We start from the raw sequence: 19238 nt of genomic DNA, 5'->3' as shown, positions 1-19238 counted from the left end.
TCATCTAGCACAAAGGGAACGGGTTGCAGGAGAAACTTTTACTCCGGTTTCTCAGTCTCTTTCCTAGTGTCGGTTTGAAGTTCCTGCAGTTTTCACTGTAAAACCGAGTTGGAGCTAGTACCTCCCCATATATATGCATGGAGTGGAGATTGCAACTTAAAAAAACTTTGTGTTCCCAACAAGCTACGTGAACGATGGCATTCAAACACAAATATCTCTCTGAACTGAGCATTAGAAGAGACGGTCGTTCATCTAGCACAAAGGGAACGGGTTGCAGGAGAAACTTTTACTCTGGTTTCTCAGTCTGTTTCCTAGTGCAGGTTTGAAGTTCCTGCAGTTTTCACAGTAAAACAGATTTGGAGCTAGTACCTCCCCATATATATTTATGGAGTGGAGTTTGCAACTGAAAAGAAACTTTGTGTTCCCTACAAGCTAGGTGAAGGACGGCTTTCACACACACTTATCTCTCAGAACTGAGCATGTGGAGAGACGTTCGTTCATCTAGCACAAAGGGAACGGGTTGGAGGATAAACTTTTACTCTGTTTTCTCAGTCTGTTTCCTAGTGCCGGTTTGAAGTTCCTGCACTTTTCACTGAAAAACCGAGTTGGTGCTAGTACCTCCCCATATATATGTTTGGAGTGGAGTTTGCAACTGAAAAGATACTTTGAGTTCCCAACAAGCTAGGTGAAGGACGGCTATCACACACACTTATCTCTCAGAACTGAGCATGTGGAGAGACGTTCGTTCATCTAGCAAAACGGGAATGGGTTGCAGGAGAAACTTTTACTCTGGTTTCTCAGTCTGTTTCCTAGTGCCGGTTTGAAGTTCCTGCAGTTTTCACTGTAAAACCGAGTTGGAGCTAGTACCTCCCCATATATATGTATGGACTGGAGTTTGCAACTGAAAAGAAACTTTGTGTTACCAACAAGCTAGTTGAAGGATGGCTTTCACACACACTTATCTCTCAGAACTGAGCATGTGGAGAGACGTTCTTTCATCTAGCACAAAGGGAACGGGTTCCAGGAGAATCTTTTACTGTGGTTTCTCAGTCTGTTTCCAGGTGCCGGTTTGAAGTTCCTGCCGTTTTCTCTGTAAAACCGAGTTGGAGCTTGTACCTCCCCATAAATATGTATGGAGTGGAGTTTGCAACTGAAAAGAAACTTTGTGTTCCCAACAAGCTAGTTGAAGGACGGCTTTCACACACACTTATCTCTCAGAACTGAGCATGTGGAGAGACGTTCGTTCATCTAGCACAAAGGGAACGGGTTGCAGGAGAAACATTTACTCTGGTTTCTCAGTCTGTTTCCTAGTGCCGGTTTGAAGTTCCTGCAGTTTTCACTGTAAAACCGACTTGGAGCTAGTACCTCCCCATATATATGTATGGAGTGGGGTTTGCAACTGAAAAGAAACTTTGTGTTCCCAACAAGCTAGATGAAAGACGGCTTTTACACACACTTATCTCTCAGAATTTAGCATTTGGAGAGAAGTTCGTTCATCTAGCACAAAGGGAACGGGTTGCAGGAGAAACTTTTACTCTGTTTTCTCAGTCTGTTTCCTAGTGCCGGGTTGAAGTTCCTGCACTTTCCACTGAAAAACCGAGTTGGTGCTAGTACCTCCCCATATATATGTTTGGAGTGGAGTTTGCAACTGAAAAGATACTTTGTGTTCCCAACAAGCTAGGTGAAGGACGGCTATCACACACACTTATCTCTCAGAACTGAGCATGTGGAGAGACGTTCGTTCATCTAGCAAAACGGGAATGGGTTGCAGGAGAAACTTTTACTCTGGTTTCTCAGTCTGTTTCCTAGTGCCGGTTTGAAGTTCCTGCAGTTTTCACTGTAAAACCGAGTTGGAGCTAGTACCTCCCCATATATATGTATGGACTGGAGTTTGCAACTGAAAAGAAACTTTGTGTTCCCAAGAAGCTAGTTGAAGGATGGCTTTCACACACACTTATCTCTCAGAACTGAGCATGTGGAGAGACGTTCTTTCATCTAGCACAAAGGGAACGGGATCCAGGAGAATCTTTTACTGTGGTTTCTCAGTCTGTTTCCAGGTGCCGGTTTGAAGTTCCTGCCGTTTTCACTGTAAAACCGAGTTTTAGCTTGTACCTCCCCATATATATGTATGGAGTGGAGTTTGCAACAGAAAAGAATCTTTGTGTTCCCAAAAAGCTAGGTGAAGGACGGCTTTCACACACACTTATCTCTCAGAACTGAGCATGTGGAGAGACGTTCGTTCATCTAGCACAAAAGGAACGGGTTGCAGGGAAACTTTTACTCTGTTTTCTCAGTCTGTTTCTTAGTGCCGGTTTGAAGTTCCTGCACTTTTCACTGTAAAACCGAGTTGGTGCTAGTACCTCCCCATATATATGTTTGGAGTGGAGTTTGCAACTGAAAAGATACTTTGTGTTCCCAACAAGCTAGGTGAAGGACGGCTATCACACACACTTATCTCTAAGAACTGAGCATGTGGAGAGACGTTCGTTCATCTAGCACAACGGGAATGGGTTGCAGGAGAAACTTTTACTCTGGTTTCTCAGTCTGTTTCCTAGTGCCGGTTTGAAGTTCCTGCAGTTTTCACTGTAAAACCGATTTGGAGCATGTACCTCCCCATATATATGTATGGAGTGGAGTTTGCAACTGAAAAGAAACTTTGTGTTCCCAACAAGCTAGTTGAAGGACGGCTTTCACACACACTTATCTCTCAGAACTCAGCATGTGGAGAGACGTTCTTTCATCTAGCACAAAGGGAACGGGTTCCAGGAGAATCTTTTACTGTGGTTTCTCAGTCTGTTTCCAGGTGCCGGTTTGAAGTTCCTGCAGTTTTCACTGTAAAACCGAGTTGGAGCTTGTACCTCCCCATATATATGTATGGAGTGGAGTTTGCAACTGAAAAGAAACTTTGTGTTCCCAACAAGCTAGGTGAAGAACGGCTTTCACACACACTTATCTCTCAGAACTGAGCATGTGGAGAGACGTTCGTTCATCTAGCACAAAGGGAACGGGTTGCTGGAGAAACTTTTACTCTGGATTCTCAGTCTGTTTCCTAGTGCCGGTTTGAAGTTCCTGCAGTTTTCACTGTAAAACCGAGTTGGAGCTAGTACCTCCCCATATATATGTATGGAGTGGGGTTTGCTACTGTAAAGAAACTTTGTGTTGCCAACAAGCTAGGTGAAGGACGGCTTTCACACACACTTATCTCTCAGAACTGAGCATGTGGAGAGACGTTCGTTCATCTAGGACAAAGGGAACGGGTTGCAGGGAAAGTTTTACTCTTGTTTCTCAGTCTGTTTCCTGGTGCCGGTGTGAAGTTCCTGCTGTTTTCACTGTAAAACCTAGTTGGAGATAGTACCTCCCCATATATATGTATGGAGTGGAGATTGCAACTGAAAAGAAACTTTGTTTTCCCAACAAGCTAGGTGAAGGACGGCTTTCACACACACTTATCTCTCAGAACTGAGCATGTGGAGAGACGTTCGTTCATCTAGCAAAAGGTAACGGGTGGCAGGAGAAAGTTTTAATTTTGTTTCTCAGTCTGTTTCCTAGTGCCGGTTTGAAGTTCCTGCAGTTTTCATTGTAAAACCGAGTTGGAGCTAGTACCTCCTCATATATATATATGGAGTGTAGTTTGCAACTGAAAACAAACTTTGTGTTCCCAACAAGTTAGGTGAAGGACGGCTTTCAAACACAATTTTCTCTCAGAACTGAGCATGTGGAGAGATATTCGTTCATCTAGCACAAAGGGAAAGGTTTGCAGGAGAAACTTTTACTCTGTTTTCTCAGTCTGTTTCCTAGTGCCGGTTTGAAGTTCCTGCAATTTTCACTGTAAAACCGAGTTGGAGCTAGTACCTCCCCATATATATGTATGGAGTGGAGTTTGCAACTGAAAAGAAACTTTGTGTTCCCAACAAGCTAGGTAAAGGACGGCTTTCACACACACTTATCTCTCAGAACTGAGCATGTGGAGAGACGTTCGTTCATCCAGCACCAAGGGAACGGGTTGCAGGAGAAACTTTTACTCTGCTTTCTCAGTCTGTTTCCTAGTGCCGGTTTGAAGTTCCTGCAGTTTTCACTGTAAAACCGAGTTGGAGCCAGTACCTCCCCATATATATGTATGGAGTGGAGTTAGCAACTGAAAAGTAACTTCGTGTTCCCAACAAGAGATGTGAAGGACGGCTTTCACACACACTTTTCTCTCAGAACTGAGCATGTGGAGAGACGTTCGTTCATCCAGCACCAAGGGAACGGGTTGCAGGAGAAACTTTTACTCTGCTTTCTCAGTCTGTTTCCTAGTGCCGGTTTGAAGTTCCTGCAGTTTTCACTGTAAAACCGAGTTGGAGCTAGTACCTCCCCACATATATGTATGGAGTGGAGTTTGCAACTGAAAAGAAACTTTGTGATCCCAACAAGCTAGGTGAAGGATGGCTTTCACACACACTTATCTCTCAGAACTGAGCATGTGGAGAGATGTTCTTTCATCTAGCACAAAGGGAACGGGTTGCAGGAGAAACTTTTACTCTGGTTTCTCTGTGTGTTTCCTAGAGCCGGTTTCAATTTCCTGCAGTTTTCACTGTAAAACCGAGTTGGAGCAAGTGACTCCCCATATATATGTATGGAGTGGAGTTTGCAACTGAAAAGAAACTTTGTGTTCCCAACAAGCTAGGTGAAGGACGGCTTTCACAAACACTTATCTCTCCGAACCGAGCTTGTGGAGAGACGTTCGTTCATCTAGCACAAAGGGAACGGGTTTCAGGAGAAACTTTTACTCTGGTTTCTCAGTCTGTTTCCTAGTGCCGGTTTGAAGTTCCTGCAGTTTTCACTGTAAAACCGACTTGGAGCTAGTACCTCCCCATATATATGTATGGAGTGGAGTTTGCAACTGAAAAGAAACTTTGTGTTCCCAAAAAGTTACGTGAAGGACGGCTTTCACACACACTTATCTCTCAGAACTTAGCATGTGGAAAGAAGTTTGATCATCTAGCACAAAGGGAAAGGTTTGCAGGAGAAACTTTTACTCTGGTTTCTCAGTCTGTTTCCTAGTGCCGGTATGAAGTTCCTGAAGTTTTCACTGTAAAACCGAGTTGGAACTAGTACCTCCCCATATATATGTATGGAGTGGGGTTTGCAACTGGAAAGAAACTTTGTGTTCCCAACAAGCTAGGTGAAGGACGGCTTTCACACACACTTATCTCTCAGACCTGAGCATGTGGAGAGACGTTCGTTCATCTAGCACAACGGGAATGGGTTGCAGGAGAAACTTTTACTCTGGTTTCTCAGTCTGTTTCCTAGTGCCGGTTTGAAGTTCCTGCAGTTTTCACTGTAAAACCGATTTGGAGCATGTACCTCCCCATATATATGTATGGAGTGGAGTTTGCAACTGAAAAGAAACTTTGTGTTCCCAACAAGCTAGTTGAAGGACGGCTTTCACACACACTTATCTCTCAGAACTGAGCATGTGGAGAGACGTTCTTTCATCTAGCACAAAGGGAACGGGTTCCAGGAGAATCTTTTACTGTGGTTTCTCAGTCTGTTTCCAGGTGCCGGTTTGAAGTTCCTGCAGTTTTCACTGTAAAATCGAGTTGGAGCTTGTACCTCCCCATATATATGTATGGAGTGGAGTTTGCAACTGAAAAGAAACTTTGTGTTCCCAACAAGCTAGGTGAAGAACGGCTTTCACACACACTTATCTCTCAGAACTGAGCATGTGGAGAGACGGTCGTTCATCTAGCACAAAGGGAACGGGTTGCAGGAGAAACTTTTACTCTGGTTTCTCAGTCTGTTTCCTAGTGCCGGTTTGAAGTTCCTGCAGTTTTCACTGTAAAACCGAGTTGGAGCTAGTACCTCCCCATATATATGTATGGAGTGGGGTTTGCAACTGTAAAGAAACTTTGTGTTGCCAACAAGCTAGGTGAAGGACGGCTTTCACACACACTTATCTCTCAGAACTGAGCATGTGGAGAGACGTTCGTTCATCTAGGACAAAGGGAACGGGTTGCAGGGAAAGTTTTACTCTTGTTTCTCAGTCTGTTTCCTGGTGCCGGTGTGAAGTTCCTGCTGTATTCACTGTAAAACCTAGTTGGAGATAGTACCTCCCCATATATATGTATGGAGTGGAGTTTGCAACTGAAAAGAAACTTTGTGTTCCCAACAAGCTAGGTGAAGGACGGCTTTCACACACACTTATCTCACAGAACCGAGCATGTGGAGAGACGTTCGTTCATCTAGCACAAAGGGAACGGGTTGCAGGAGAAACTTTTACTCTGGTTTCTCAGACTGTTTCCTAGTGCCGGTTTGAAGTTCCTGCAGTTTTCACTGTAAAACCGAGTTTTAGCTAGTACCTCCCCATATATATGTATGGAGTGGAGATTGCAACTGAAAAGAAACTTTGTGTTCCCAACAAGCTAGGTGAAGGACGGCTTTCACACACACTTATCTCTCAGAACTGAGCATGTGGAGAGACGTTCGTTCATCTAGCAAAAGGTAACGGGTTGCAGGAGAAAGTTTTAATTTTGTTTCTCAGTCTGTTTCCTAGTGCCGGTTTGAAGTTCCTGCAGTTTTCATTGTAAAACCGAGTTGGAGCTAGTACCTCCCCATATATATGTATGGAGTGTAGTTTGCAACTGAAAAGAAACTTTGTGTTCCCAAAAAGTTAGGTGAAGGACGGCTTTCAAACACAATTTTCTCTCAGAACTGAGCATGTGGAGAGATATTCGTTCATCTAGCACAAAGGGAAAGGTTTGCAGGTGAAACTTTTACTCTGTTTTCTCAGTCTGTTTCCTAGTGCCGGTTTGAAGTTCCTGAAGATTTCACTGTAAAACCGAGTTGGAGCTAGTACCTCCCGATATATATGTATGGAGTGGAGTTAGCAACTTAAAAGAATCTTTGTGTTCCAATCAAGCTAGGTGAAGGACGGCTTTCACACACACTTATCTCACAGAACCGAGCATGTGGTGAGACGTTCGTTCATCCAGCACAAAGGGAACGGGTTGCAGGAGAAACTTTTACTCTGGTTTCTCAGTCTGTTTCCTAGTGCCGGTGTGAAGTTCCTGCATTTTTCACTGTAAAACCGAGTTGGAGCTTGTACCTCCCCATATATATGTATGGAATGGAGATTGCAACTGAAAAGAAACTTTGTGTTCCCAACAAGCTAGGTGAAGGACGGCTTTCACACACACTTATCTCTCAGAACTGAGCATGTGGAGAGACGTTCGTTCATCTAGCACAAAGGGAACGGGTTGCAGGAGAAACTTTTACTCTGGATTCTAAGTGTGTTTCTTAGTGCCGGTTTGAAGTTCCTGCAGTTTTCACTGTAAAACCTAGTTGGAGCTAGTACCTCCCCATATATATGTATGGAGTGGAGTTTGCAACAGAAAAGAAACTTTGTGTTCCCAACAAGCTAGGTGAAGGACGGCTTTCACACACACTTATCTCTCAGAACTGAGCATGTGGAGAGATATTCGTTCATCTAGCAAAAAGGGAAAGGTTTGCAAGAGAAACTTTTACTCTGGTTTTTCAGTTTGTTTCCTAGTGCCGGTTTGAAGTTCCTGAAGATTTCACTGTAAAACCGAGTTGGAGCTAGTACCTCCCCATATATATGTATGGAGTGGAGTTTGCAACTGAAAAGAAACTTTGTGTTCCCAACAAGCTAGATGAAGGACGGCTTTCACACACACTTATCTCTCAAAACTGAGCATGTGGAGAGACGTTCGTTCATCCAGCACAAAGGGAACGGGTTGCAGGAGAAACTTTTACTCTGGTTTCTCAGTCTGTTTCCTAGTGCCGGTTTGAAGTTCCTGCAGTTTTCACTGTAAAACCGAGTTTTAGCTAGTACCTCACCATATATATGTATGGAGTGGAGATTGCAACCGAAAAGAAACTTTGTGTTCCCAACAAGCTAGGTGAAGGACGGCTTTCACACACACTTATCTCTCAGAACTGAGCATGTGGAGAGACGTTCGTTCATCTAGCAAAAGGTAACGGGTTGCAGGAGAAAGTTTTAATTTTGTTTCTCACTCTGTTTCCTAGTGCCGGTTTGAAGTTCCTGCAGTTTTCATTGTAAAACCGAGTTGGAGCTAGTACCTCCCCATATATATGTATGGAGTGTAGTTTGCAACTGAAAAGAAACTTTGTGTTCCCAACAAGTTAGGTGAAGGACGGCTTTCAAACACAATTTTCTCTCAGAACTGAGCATGTGGAGAGATATTCGTTCATCTAGCACAAAGGGAAAGGTTTGCAGGAGAAACTTTTACTCTGTTTTCTCAGTCTGTTTCCTAGTGCCGGTTTGAAGTTCCTGAAGATTTCACTGTAAAACCGAGTTGGAGCTAGTACCTCCCGATATATATGTATGGAGTGGAGTTAGCAACTTAAAAGAATCTTTGTGTTCCCATCAAGCTAGGTGAAGGACGGCTTTCACACACACTTATCTCACAGAACCGAGCATGTGGTGAGACGTTCGTTCATCCAGCACAAAGGGAACGGGTTGCAGGAGAAACTTTTACTCTGGTTTCTCAGTCTGTTTCCTAGTGCCGGTGTGAAGTTCCTGCAGTTTTCACTGTAAAACCGAGTTGGAGCTTGTACCTCCCCATATATATGTATGGAATGGAGATTGCAACTGAAAAGAAACTTTGTGTTCCCAACAAGCTAGGTGAAGGACGGCTTTCACACACACTTATCTCTCAGAACTGAGCATGTGGAGAGACGTTCGTTCATCTAGCACAAAGGGAACGGGTTGCAGGAGAAACTTTTACTCTGGATTCTAAGTGTGTTTCTTAGTGCCGGTTTGAAGTTCCTGCAGTTTTCACTGTAAAACCTAGTTGGAGCTAGTACCTCCCCATATATATGTATGGAGTGGAGTTTGCAACAGAAAAGAAACTTTGTGTTCCCAACAAGCTAGGTGAAGGACGGCTTTCACACACACTTATCTCTCAGAACTGAGCATGTGGAGAGATATTCGTTCATCTAGCAAAAAGGGAAAGGTTTGCAAGAGAAAATTTTACTCTGGTTTTTCAGTTTGTTTCCTAGTGCCGGTTTGAAGTTCCTGAAGATTTCACTGTAAAACCGAGTTGGAGCTAGTACCTCCCCATATATATGTATGGAGTGGAGTTTGCAACTGAAAAGAAACTTTGTGTTCCCAACAAGCTAGATGAAGGACGGCTTTCACACACACTTATCTCTCAAAACTGAGCATGTGGAGAGACGTTCGTTCATCCAGCACCAAGGGAATGGGTTGCAGGGGAAACTTTTACTCTGGTTTCTCATTCTCTTTCCTAGTGCCGGTTTGAAGTTCCTGCAGTTTTCACTGTAAAACCGAGTTGGAGCTAGTACCTCCCCATATATATGTATGGAGTGGAGTTTGCAACTGAAAAGTAACTTCGTGTTCCCAACAAGCTAGGTGAAGGACGGCTTTCACACACACTTATCTCTCAGAACTGAGCATGTGGAGAGACGTTCGTTCATCTAGCACAACGGGAACGGGTTGCAGGAGAAATTTTTACTCTGGTTTCTCAGTCTGTTTCCTAGTGCCGGTTTGAAATTCCTGCAGTTTTCACTGTAAAACCGAGATGGAGCTAGTACCTCCCCATATATATGTATGGAGTGGAGTTTGCAACTGAAAAGAAACCTTGTGTTCCCAACAAGCTAGTTGAAGGACGGCTTTCACACACACTTATATCTCAGAACTGAGCATGTGGAGAGACGTTCGTTCATCTAGCACAAAGGGAACGGGTTGCAGGAGAAATTTTTACTCTGGTTTCTCAGTCTGTTTCCTAGTGCCGGTTTGAAGTTCCTGCAGTTTTCACTGTAAAACCGAGTTGGAGCTAGTACCTCCCCATATATATACATGGAGAGATGTTTGCAACTGAAAAGAAACTTTGTGTTCCCAACAAGCTAGGTGAAGGACGGCTTTCACACACACTTATCTCTCAGAACTGAGCATGTGGAGAGACTTTCGTTCATCTAGCACAAAGGGAACAGGTTGCAGGGAAACTTTTCCTCTGGTTTCTCAGTCTGTTTCCTAGAGCCGGTTTGAATTTCCTGCAGTTTTCACTGTAAAACAGATTTGGAGCTAGTACCTCCCCATATATATGTATGGAGTGGAGTTTGCAACTGAAAAGAAACTTTGTGTTCCCAACAAGCTAGGTGAAGTACGGCTTTCACACACAATTATCTCTCAGAACTGAGCATGTGGAGAGACGTTCGTTCATCTAGCACAAAGGGAACGGTTTGCAGGAGAAACTTTTATTCTGGTTTCTCAGGCTGTTTCCTAGTGCCGGTTTGAAGTTCCTGCATTTTTCACTATAAAACCGAGTTGGAGCTCCTACCTCAACATATATATGTATGGAGTGGAGTTTGCAAATGAAAAGAAACTTTGTGTTCCCAGCAAGCTAGGTGAAGGACGGCTTTCACACACAATTATCTCTCAGAACTGAGCATGTGGAGAGACGTTCGTTCATGTAGCACAAAGGGAACGGGTTGCAGGAGAAACTTTTACTCTGGTTTCCCTGTCTGTTTCCTAGTGCCGGTTTGTAGTTCCTGCAGTTTTAACTATAAAACCGAGTTGGAGCTTGTACCTCCCCATATATATGTATGGAGTGATGTTTGCAACTGAAAAGAAACTTTGTGTTCCCAACAAGCTAGGTGAAGGACGGCTTTCACACACACTTATCTCTCAGAACTGAGCATGTGGAGAGACGTTTGTTCATCCAGCACCAAGGGAACGGGTTGCAGGAGAAACTTTTACTCTGGGTTCTCAGGCTCTTTCCTAGTGCCGGTTTGAAGTTCCTGCAGGTTTCACTGTAAAACCGAGTTGGAGCTAGTACCTCCCCATATATATGTATGGAGTGGAGTTTGCAACTGAAAAGAAACTTTGTGTTCCCAACAAGCGATGTGAAGGACGGATTTCACACACACTTATTTCTCAGAACTGAGCATGTGGAGAGACGTTCGTTCATCTAGCACAAAGGGATCGGGTTGCAGGAGAAACTTTTACTCTGGTTTCTCAGTCTGTTTCCTAGTGCCGGTTTGAAGTTCCTGCAGTTTTCACTGTAAAACCGAGTTGGAGTTAGTACCTCCCCATATATATGTATGGAGTGGAGTTTGCAACTGAAAAGTAACTTTGTGTTCCCAACAAGCTAGGTGAAGGACGGCTTTCACACACACTTATCTCTCAGAACTGAGCATGTGGAGAGACGTTCGTTCATCTAGCACAAAGGGAACGGGTTGCAGGAGAAACTTTTACTCTGGATTCTCAGTCTGTTTCCTAGTGCCAGTATGAAGTTCCTGCAGTTTTCACTGTAAAACCGAGTTGGAGCTAGTACCTCCCCATATATATATATGGAGAGAAGTTTGCAACTGAAAAGAAACTTTGTGTTCCCAACAAGCTAGGTGAAGGACGGCTTTAACACAAATTTATCTCTCAGAACTGAGCATGTGGTGAGACGTTCGTTCATCTAGCACAAAGGGATCGGGTGGCAGGAGAAACTTTTACTCTGGTTTCTCAGTCTGTTTCCTAGTGCCGGTTTGAATTTCCTGCAGTTTTAACTGTAAAACCGAGTTGGAGCTAGTACCTCCCCATAGATATGTATGGAGAGATGTTTGCAACTGAAAAGAAAATTTGTGTTCCCAACAACCTAGGTGAAGGACGGTTTCGCACACACTTCTCTCTCAGAACTGAGCATGTGGTGAGACGTTCGTTCATCTAGCACAAAGGGATCGGGTTGCAGGAGAAACTTTTACTCTGGTTTCTCAGTCTGTTTCCTAGTGCCGCTTTGAAGTTCCTGCAGTTTTCACTGTAAAACCGAGTTGGAGTTAGTACCTCCCCATATATATGTATGGAGTGGAGTTTCAACTGAAAAGACTTTGTGTTCCCAACAAGCTAGGTTAAGGACGGCTTTCACACACACTTATCTCTCAGAACTGAGCATGTGGAGAGACGTTTGTTCATCCAGCACCAAGGGAACGGGTTGCAGGAGAAACTTTTACTCTGGGTTCTCAGGCTCTTTCCTAGTGCCGGTTTGAAGTTCCTGCAGGTTTCACTGTAAAACCGAGTTGGAGCTAGTACCTCCCCATATATATGTATGGAGTGGAGTTTGCAACTGAAAAGAAACTTTGTGTTCCCAACAAGCTAGGTGAAGGACGGCTTTAACACAAACTTATCTCTCAGAACTGAGCATGTGGAGAGACGTTCGTTCATCTAGCACAAAGGGAAAGGTTTGCAGGAGAAACTTTTACTCTGGTATCTCAGTCTGTTTCCTAGTGCCGGTTTGAAGTTCCTGTAGTTTTCACAGTTAAACCGAGTTGCAGCTACTACCTCCCCATATATATGTATGGAGTGGAGTTTGCAACTGAAAAGTAACTTTGTGTTCCCAACAAGCTAGGTGAAGGACGGCTTTCACACACATTTATCTCTCAGAACTGAGCATGTGGAGAGACGTTCGTTCATCTAGCACAAAGGGATCTGGTTGCAGGAGAAATTTTACTCTGATTTCTCAGTCTGTTTCCTAGTGCCGGTGTGAAGTTCCTGCAGTTTTCACTGTAAAACTGAGTTGGAGCTAGTACCTCCCCATATATATGTATGGATTGGAGTTTGCAACTGAAAAGAAACTTTGTGTTCCCAACAAGCTAGGTGAAGGACGGCTTTCACACACACTTATCTCTCAGAACTGAGCATGTGGAGAGACGTTCGTTCATCTAGCACAAAGGGAACGGGTGGCAGGAGAAACTTTTACTCTGGTTTCTCAGTCTGTTTCCTAGTGCCGGTTTGAATTTCCTGCAGTTTTAACTGTAAAACCGAGTTGGAGCTAGTACCTCCCCATAGATATGTATGGAGAGATGTTTGCAACTGAAAAGAAAATTTGTGTTCCCAACAACCTAGGTGAAGGACGGTTTCGCACACACTTCTCTCTCAGAACTGAGCATGTGGTGAGACGTTCGTTCATCTAGCACAAAGGGATCGGGTTGCAGGAGAAACTTTTACTCTGGGTTCTCAGTCTGTTTCCTAGTGCCGGTTTGAAGTTCCTGCAGTTTTCACTGTAAAACCGAGTTGGAGCTACTACCTCCCCATATATATGTATGGAGTGGAGTTTGCAACTGAAAAGAAACTTTGTGTTCCCAACAAGCTAGGTGAAGGACGGCTTTCACACACACTTTTCTCTCAGAACTGAGCATGTGGAGAGACGTTCGTTCATCTAGCACAAAGGGAACGGGTTGCAGGAGAAACTTTTACTCTGGATTCTCAGTCTGTTTCCTAGTGCCAGTATGAAGTTCCTGCAGTTTTCACTGTAAAACCGAGTTGGAGCTAGTACCTCCCCATATATATATATGGAGAGAAGTTTGCAACTGAAAAGAAACTTTGTGTTCCCAACAAGCTAGGTGAAGGACGGCTTTAACACAAACTTATCTCTCAGAACTGAGCATGTGGAGAGACGTTCGTTCATCTAGCAAAAAGGGAACGGGTTGCAGGAGAAACTTTTACTCTGGTTTCTCAGTCTCTTTCCTAGTGCCGGTTTGAAGTTCCTGCAGTTTACACTGTAAAACCGATTTGGAGCTAGTACATCCCCATATATATTTATGGAATGGAGTTTGCAACTAAAAAGAAACTTTGTGTTCCCAACAAGCGATGTGAAGGTCGGCTTTCACACACACTTATCTCTCAGAACTGAGCATGTGGAGAGACGTTCGTTCATCTAGCACAAAGGATCGGGTTGCAGGAGAAACTTTTACTCTGGTTTCTCAGTCTGTTTCCTAGTGCCGGTTTGAAGTTCCTGCAGTTTTCACTGTAAAACCGAGTTGGAGCTAGTACCTCCCCATATATATGTATGGAGTGGAGTTTGCAACTAAAAAGAAACTTTGTGTTCCCAACAAGCTAGGTGAAGGACAGCTTTCACACACACTTATCTCTCAGAACTGAGCATGTGGAGAGACTTTTGTTCATCTAGCACAAAGGGAACGGGTTGCAGGAGAAACTCTTACTCTGGATTCTCAGTGTGTTTCTTAGTGCCGGTTTGAAGTTCCTGCAGTTTTCACTGTAAAACCGAGTTGGAGCTAGTACCTCCCCATATATATGTATGGAGTGTAGTTTGCAACTGAAAAGAAACTTTGTTTTCCCAACAAGCTAGGTGAAGGACGGCTTTCACACACACATATCTCTCAGAACTGAGCATGTGGAGAGATGTTCGTTCATCTAGCACAAAGGGAAAGGTTTGCAGGAGAAACTTTTACTCTGGTATCTCAGTCTGTTTCCTAGTGCCGGTTTGAAGTTCCTGTAGTTTTCACAGTTAAACCGAGTTGGAGCTAGTACCTCCCCATATATATGTATGGAGTGGAGTTTGCAACTGAAAAGAAACTTTGTGTTCCCAACAAGCTAGGTGAAGGACGGCTTTCACACACACTTATCTCACAGAACCGAGCATGTGGTGAGACGTTCATTCATCTAGCACAAAAGGAACGGTTTGCAGGAGAAACTTTTACTCTGGTTTCTCAGTCTGTTTCCTAGTGCCGGTGTGAAGTTCCTGCAGTTTTCACTGTAAAACCGAGTTGGAGCTAGTACCTCCCCATATATATATATGGAGTGGAGATTACAACTGAAAAGAAACTTTGTGTTCCCAACAAGATAGGTGAAGGACGGCTTTCACACACACTTATCTCTCAGAACTGAGCATGTGGAGAGACGTTCGTTCATCTAGCACAAAGGGAACGGGTTGCAGGGGAAACTTTTACTCTGGATTCTCAGTGTGTTTCTTAGTGCCTGTTTGAAGTTCCTGCAGTTTTCACTGTAAAACCGAGTTGGAGCTAGTACCTCCCCATATATATGTATGGAGTGTAGTTTGCAACTGAAAAGAAACTTTGTGTTCCCAACAAGCGATGTGTAGGACAGCTTTCACACACAATTATCACTCAGAACTGAGCATGTGGAGAGACGTTTGTTCATCCAGCACCAAGGGAACGGGTTGCAGGAGAAACTTTTACTCTGGTTTCTCAGTCTGTTTCCTAGTGCCGGTTTGAAGTTCCTGCAGTTTTCACTGTAAAACCGAGTTGGAGCTAGTACCTCCCCATATATATGTATGGAGTGGAGTTTGCAACTGAAAAGAAACTTTGTGTTCCCAACAAGCGATGTGAAGGACGGCTTTCACACACACTTATTTCTCAGAACTGAGCATGTGGAGAGACGTTCGTTCATCTAGCACAAAGGGATCGGTTTGCAGGAGAAACTTTTACTCTGGTTTCTCAGTCTGTTTCCTAGTGCCGGTTAGAAGTTCCTGCAGTTTTCCCTGTAAAATCGAGTTGGAGCTACTACCTCCCCATATATATGTATGGAGTGGAGTTTGCAACTGAAAAGTAACTTTGAGTTCCCTACAAGCTAGGTGAAGGACGGCTTTCACACACACTTATCTCTCAGAACTGAGCATGTGGAGAGAAGTTCGTTCCTCTAGCACAAAGGGAACGGGTTGCAGGAGAAACTTTTACTCTGGTTTCTCAGTCTGTTTCCTAGTGCCGGTTTGAAGTTCCTGCAGTTTTCACTGTAAAAAGGAGTTGGAGCTAGTACCTCCCCATATATATGTATGGAATGGAGTTAGCAACTGAAAAGAAACTTCGTGTTCCCAACAAGCTAGGTGAAGGACGGCTTTCACATACACTTATTTCTCAGAACTGAGCATGTGGAGAGACGTTTGTTCATCTAGCACAAAGGGAACGGGTTGCAGGAGAAACTTTTACTCTGGATTCTCAGTGTGTTTCTTAGTGCCGGTTTGAATTTCCTGCAGTTTTCACTGTAAAATCGAGTTGGAGCTAGTACCTCCCCATATATATATATGGAGAGATGTTTGCAACTGAAAAGAAACTTTGTGTTCCCAACAAGCTAGGTGAAGGACGGCTTTCACTCACACTTATCTCTCAGAACTGAGCATGTGGAGAGACGTTCGTTCATCTAGCACAAAGGGAACGGGTTGCAGGAGAAACTTTTATTCTGGTTTCTCAGTCTCTTTCCTAGTGCTGGTTTGAAGTTCCTGCAGTTTTCACTGTAAAACCGAGTTGGAGCTAGTACCTCCCCATATATATGTATGGAATGGAGTTTGCTACTGAAAAGAAACTTTGTGTTCCCAACAAGCAATGTGAAGGACGGCTTTCACACACACTTATCTCTCAGAACTGAGCATGTGGAGAGACGTTCGTTCATCTAGCACAAAGGGATCGAGTTGCAGGAGAAACTTTTACTCTGGTTTCTCAGTCTGTTTCCTAGTGCCGGTTTGAAGTTCCTGCAGTTTTCACTGTAAAACCGAGTTGGAGCTAGTACCTCCCCATATATATGTATGGAGTGTAGTTTGCAACTGAAAAGAAACTTTGTGTTCCCAACAAGCGATGTGAAGGACGGCTTTCACACACAATTATCACTCAGAACTGAGCATGTGGAGAGACGTTTGTTCATCCAGCACCAAGGGAACGGGTTGCAGGAGAAACTTTTACTCTGGTTTCTCAGTCTGTTTCCTAGTGCCGGTTTGAAGTTCCTGCAGTTTTCACTGTAAAACCGAGTTCGAGCTAGTACCTCCCCATATATATGTATGGAGTGGAGTTTGCAACTGAAAAGAAACTTTGTGTTCCCAACAAGCGATGTGAAGGACGGCTTTCACACACACTTATTTCTCAGAACTGAGCATGTGGAGAGACGTTCGTTCATCTAGCACAAAGGGATCGGGTTGCAGGAGAAACTTTTACTCTGGTTTCTCAGTCTGTTTCCTAGTGACGGTTTGAAGATTCCTGCAGTTTTCACTGTAAAACCGGGTTGGAGCTACTACCTCCCCATATATATGTATGGAGTGGAGTTTGCAACTGAAAAGTAACTTTGAGTTCCCAACAATGTAGGTGAAGGACGGCTTTCACACACACTTATCTCTCAGAACAGAGCATGTGGAGAGACGTTCGTTCATCTAGCACAAAGGGAACGGGTTGCAGAAGAAACTTTTACTCTGGATTCTCAGTGTGTTTCTTAGTGCCGGTTTGAAGTTCCTGCAGTTTTCACTGTAAAACCGAGTTGGAGCTAGTACCTCCCCATATATATATATATGGAGAGATGTTTGCAACTGAAAAGAAACTTTGTGTTCCCAACAAGCTAGGTGAAGGACGGCTTTCACACACACTTATCTCTCAGAACTGAGCATGTGGAGAGACGTTCGTTCATCTAGCACAAAGGGAACGGGTTGCAGGAGAAACTTTTACTCTGGTTTCTCAGTCTCTTTCCTAGTGCCGGTTTGAATTTCCTGCAGTTTTCACTGTAAAATCGAGTTGGAGCTAGAACCTCCCCATATATATGTATGGAATGGAGTTTGCAACTGAAAAGAAACTTTGTGTTCCCAACAAGCGATGTGAAGGACGGCTTTCACACACACTTATCTCTCAGAACTGAGCATGTGGAGAGAAGTTCATTCATCTAGCACAAAGGGATCGGGTTGCAGGAGAAACTTTTACTCTGGTTTCTCAGTCTGTTTCCTAGTGCTGGTTTGAAGTTCCTCCAGTTTTCACTGTAAAACCGAGTTGGAGCTAGTACCTCCCCATATATATGTATGGATTGGAGTTTGCAACTGAAAAGAAACTTTGTGTTCCCAACAAGCTAGGTGAAGGACGGCTTTCACACACACTTATCTCTCAGAACTGAGCATGTGGAGAGACGGTCGTTCATCTAGCACAAAGGGAACGGGTTGCAGGAGAAACTTTTACTCTGGTTTCTTAGTCTGTTTCCTAGTGCCGGTTTGTAGTTCCTGCAGTTTTCACTGTAAAACCGAGTTGGAGCTAGTACTTCCCCATATATATGTATGGAGTGGAGTTTGCAACTGAAAAGAAACTATGTGTTCCCAACAAGCTAGGTGAAGGACGGCTTTCACACACACTTATCTCACAGAACCGACCATGTGGTGAGACGTTCGTTCATCTAGCACAAAAAGAACGGGTTGCAGGAGAAACTTTTACTCTGGTTTCTCAGTCTGTTTCCTAGTGCTGGTGTGAATTTCCTGCAGTTTTCACTGTAAAACCGAGTTGGAGTTAGTACCTCCAAATATATATATTTGGAGTGGAGATTGCAACTGAAAAGAAACTTTGTGTTCCCAACAAGCTAGGTGAAGGACGGCTTTCACATACACTTATCTCTCAGAACTGAGCATGTGGAGAGACGTTTGTTCATCTAGCACAAAGGGAACGGGTTGCAGAAGAAACTTTTACTCTGGATTCTCAGTGTGTTTCTTAGTGCCGGTTTGAAGTTCCTGCAGTTTTCACTGTAAGATCGAGTTGGAGCTAGTACCTCCCCATATATATATATGGAGAGATGTTTGCAACTGAAAAGAAACTTTGTGTTCCCAACAAGCTAGGTGAAGGACGGCTTTCACTCACACTTATCTCTCAGAACTGAGCATGTGGAGAGACGTTCGTTCATCTAGCACAAAGGGAACGGGTTGCAGGAGAAACTTTTATTCTGGTTTCTCAGTCTCTTTCCTAGTGCTGGTTTGAAGTTCCTGCAGTTTTCACTGTAAAACCGTGTTGGAGCTAGTACCTCCCCATATATATGTATGGAATGGAGTTTGCTACTGAAAAGAAAATTTGTGTTCCCAACAAGCAATGTGAAGGACGGCTTTCACACACACTTATCTCTCAGAACTGAGCATGTGGAGAGACGTTCGTTCATCTAGCACAAAGGGATCGAGTTGCAGGAGAAACTTTTACTCTGGTTTCTCAGTCTGTTTCCTAGTGCCGGTTTGAAGTTCCTGCAGTTTTCACTGTAAAACCGAGTTGGAGCTAGTACCTCCCCATATATATGTATGGAGTGTAGTTTGCAACTGAAAAGAAACTTTGTGTTCCCAACAAGCGATGTGAAGGACGGCTTTCACACACAATTATCACTCAGAACTGAGCATGTGGAGAGACGTTTGTTCATCCAGCACCAAGGGAACGGGTTGCAGGAGAAACTTTTACTCTGGTTTCTCAGTCTGTTTCCTAGTGCCGGTTTGAAGTTCCTGCAGTTTTCACTGTAAAACCGAGTTGGAGCTAGTACCTCCCCATATATATGTATGGAGTGGAGTTTGCAACTGAAAAGAAACTTTGTGTTCCCAACAAGCGATGTGAAGGACGGCTTTCACACACACTTATTTCTCAGAACTGAGCATGTGGAGAGACGTTCGTTCATCTAGCACAAAGGGATCGGGTTGCAGGAGAAACTTTTACTCTGGTTTCTCAGTCTGTTTCCTAGTGACGGTTTG

Source organism: Camelus bactrianus, chromosome 16 (assembly GCF_048773025.1).
Source record: "Camelus bactrianus isolate YW-2024 breed Bactrian camel chromosome 16, ASM4877302v1, whole genome shotgun sequence".
Taxonomy (NCBI): domain Eukaryota; kingdom Metazoa; phylum Chordata; class Mammalia; order Artiodactyla; family Camelidae; genus Camelus; species Camelus bactrianus.
The sequence above is the reverse complement of the archived record's forward strand: the minus strand, read 5'-3'. Positions refer to the sequence as shown.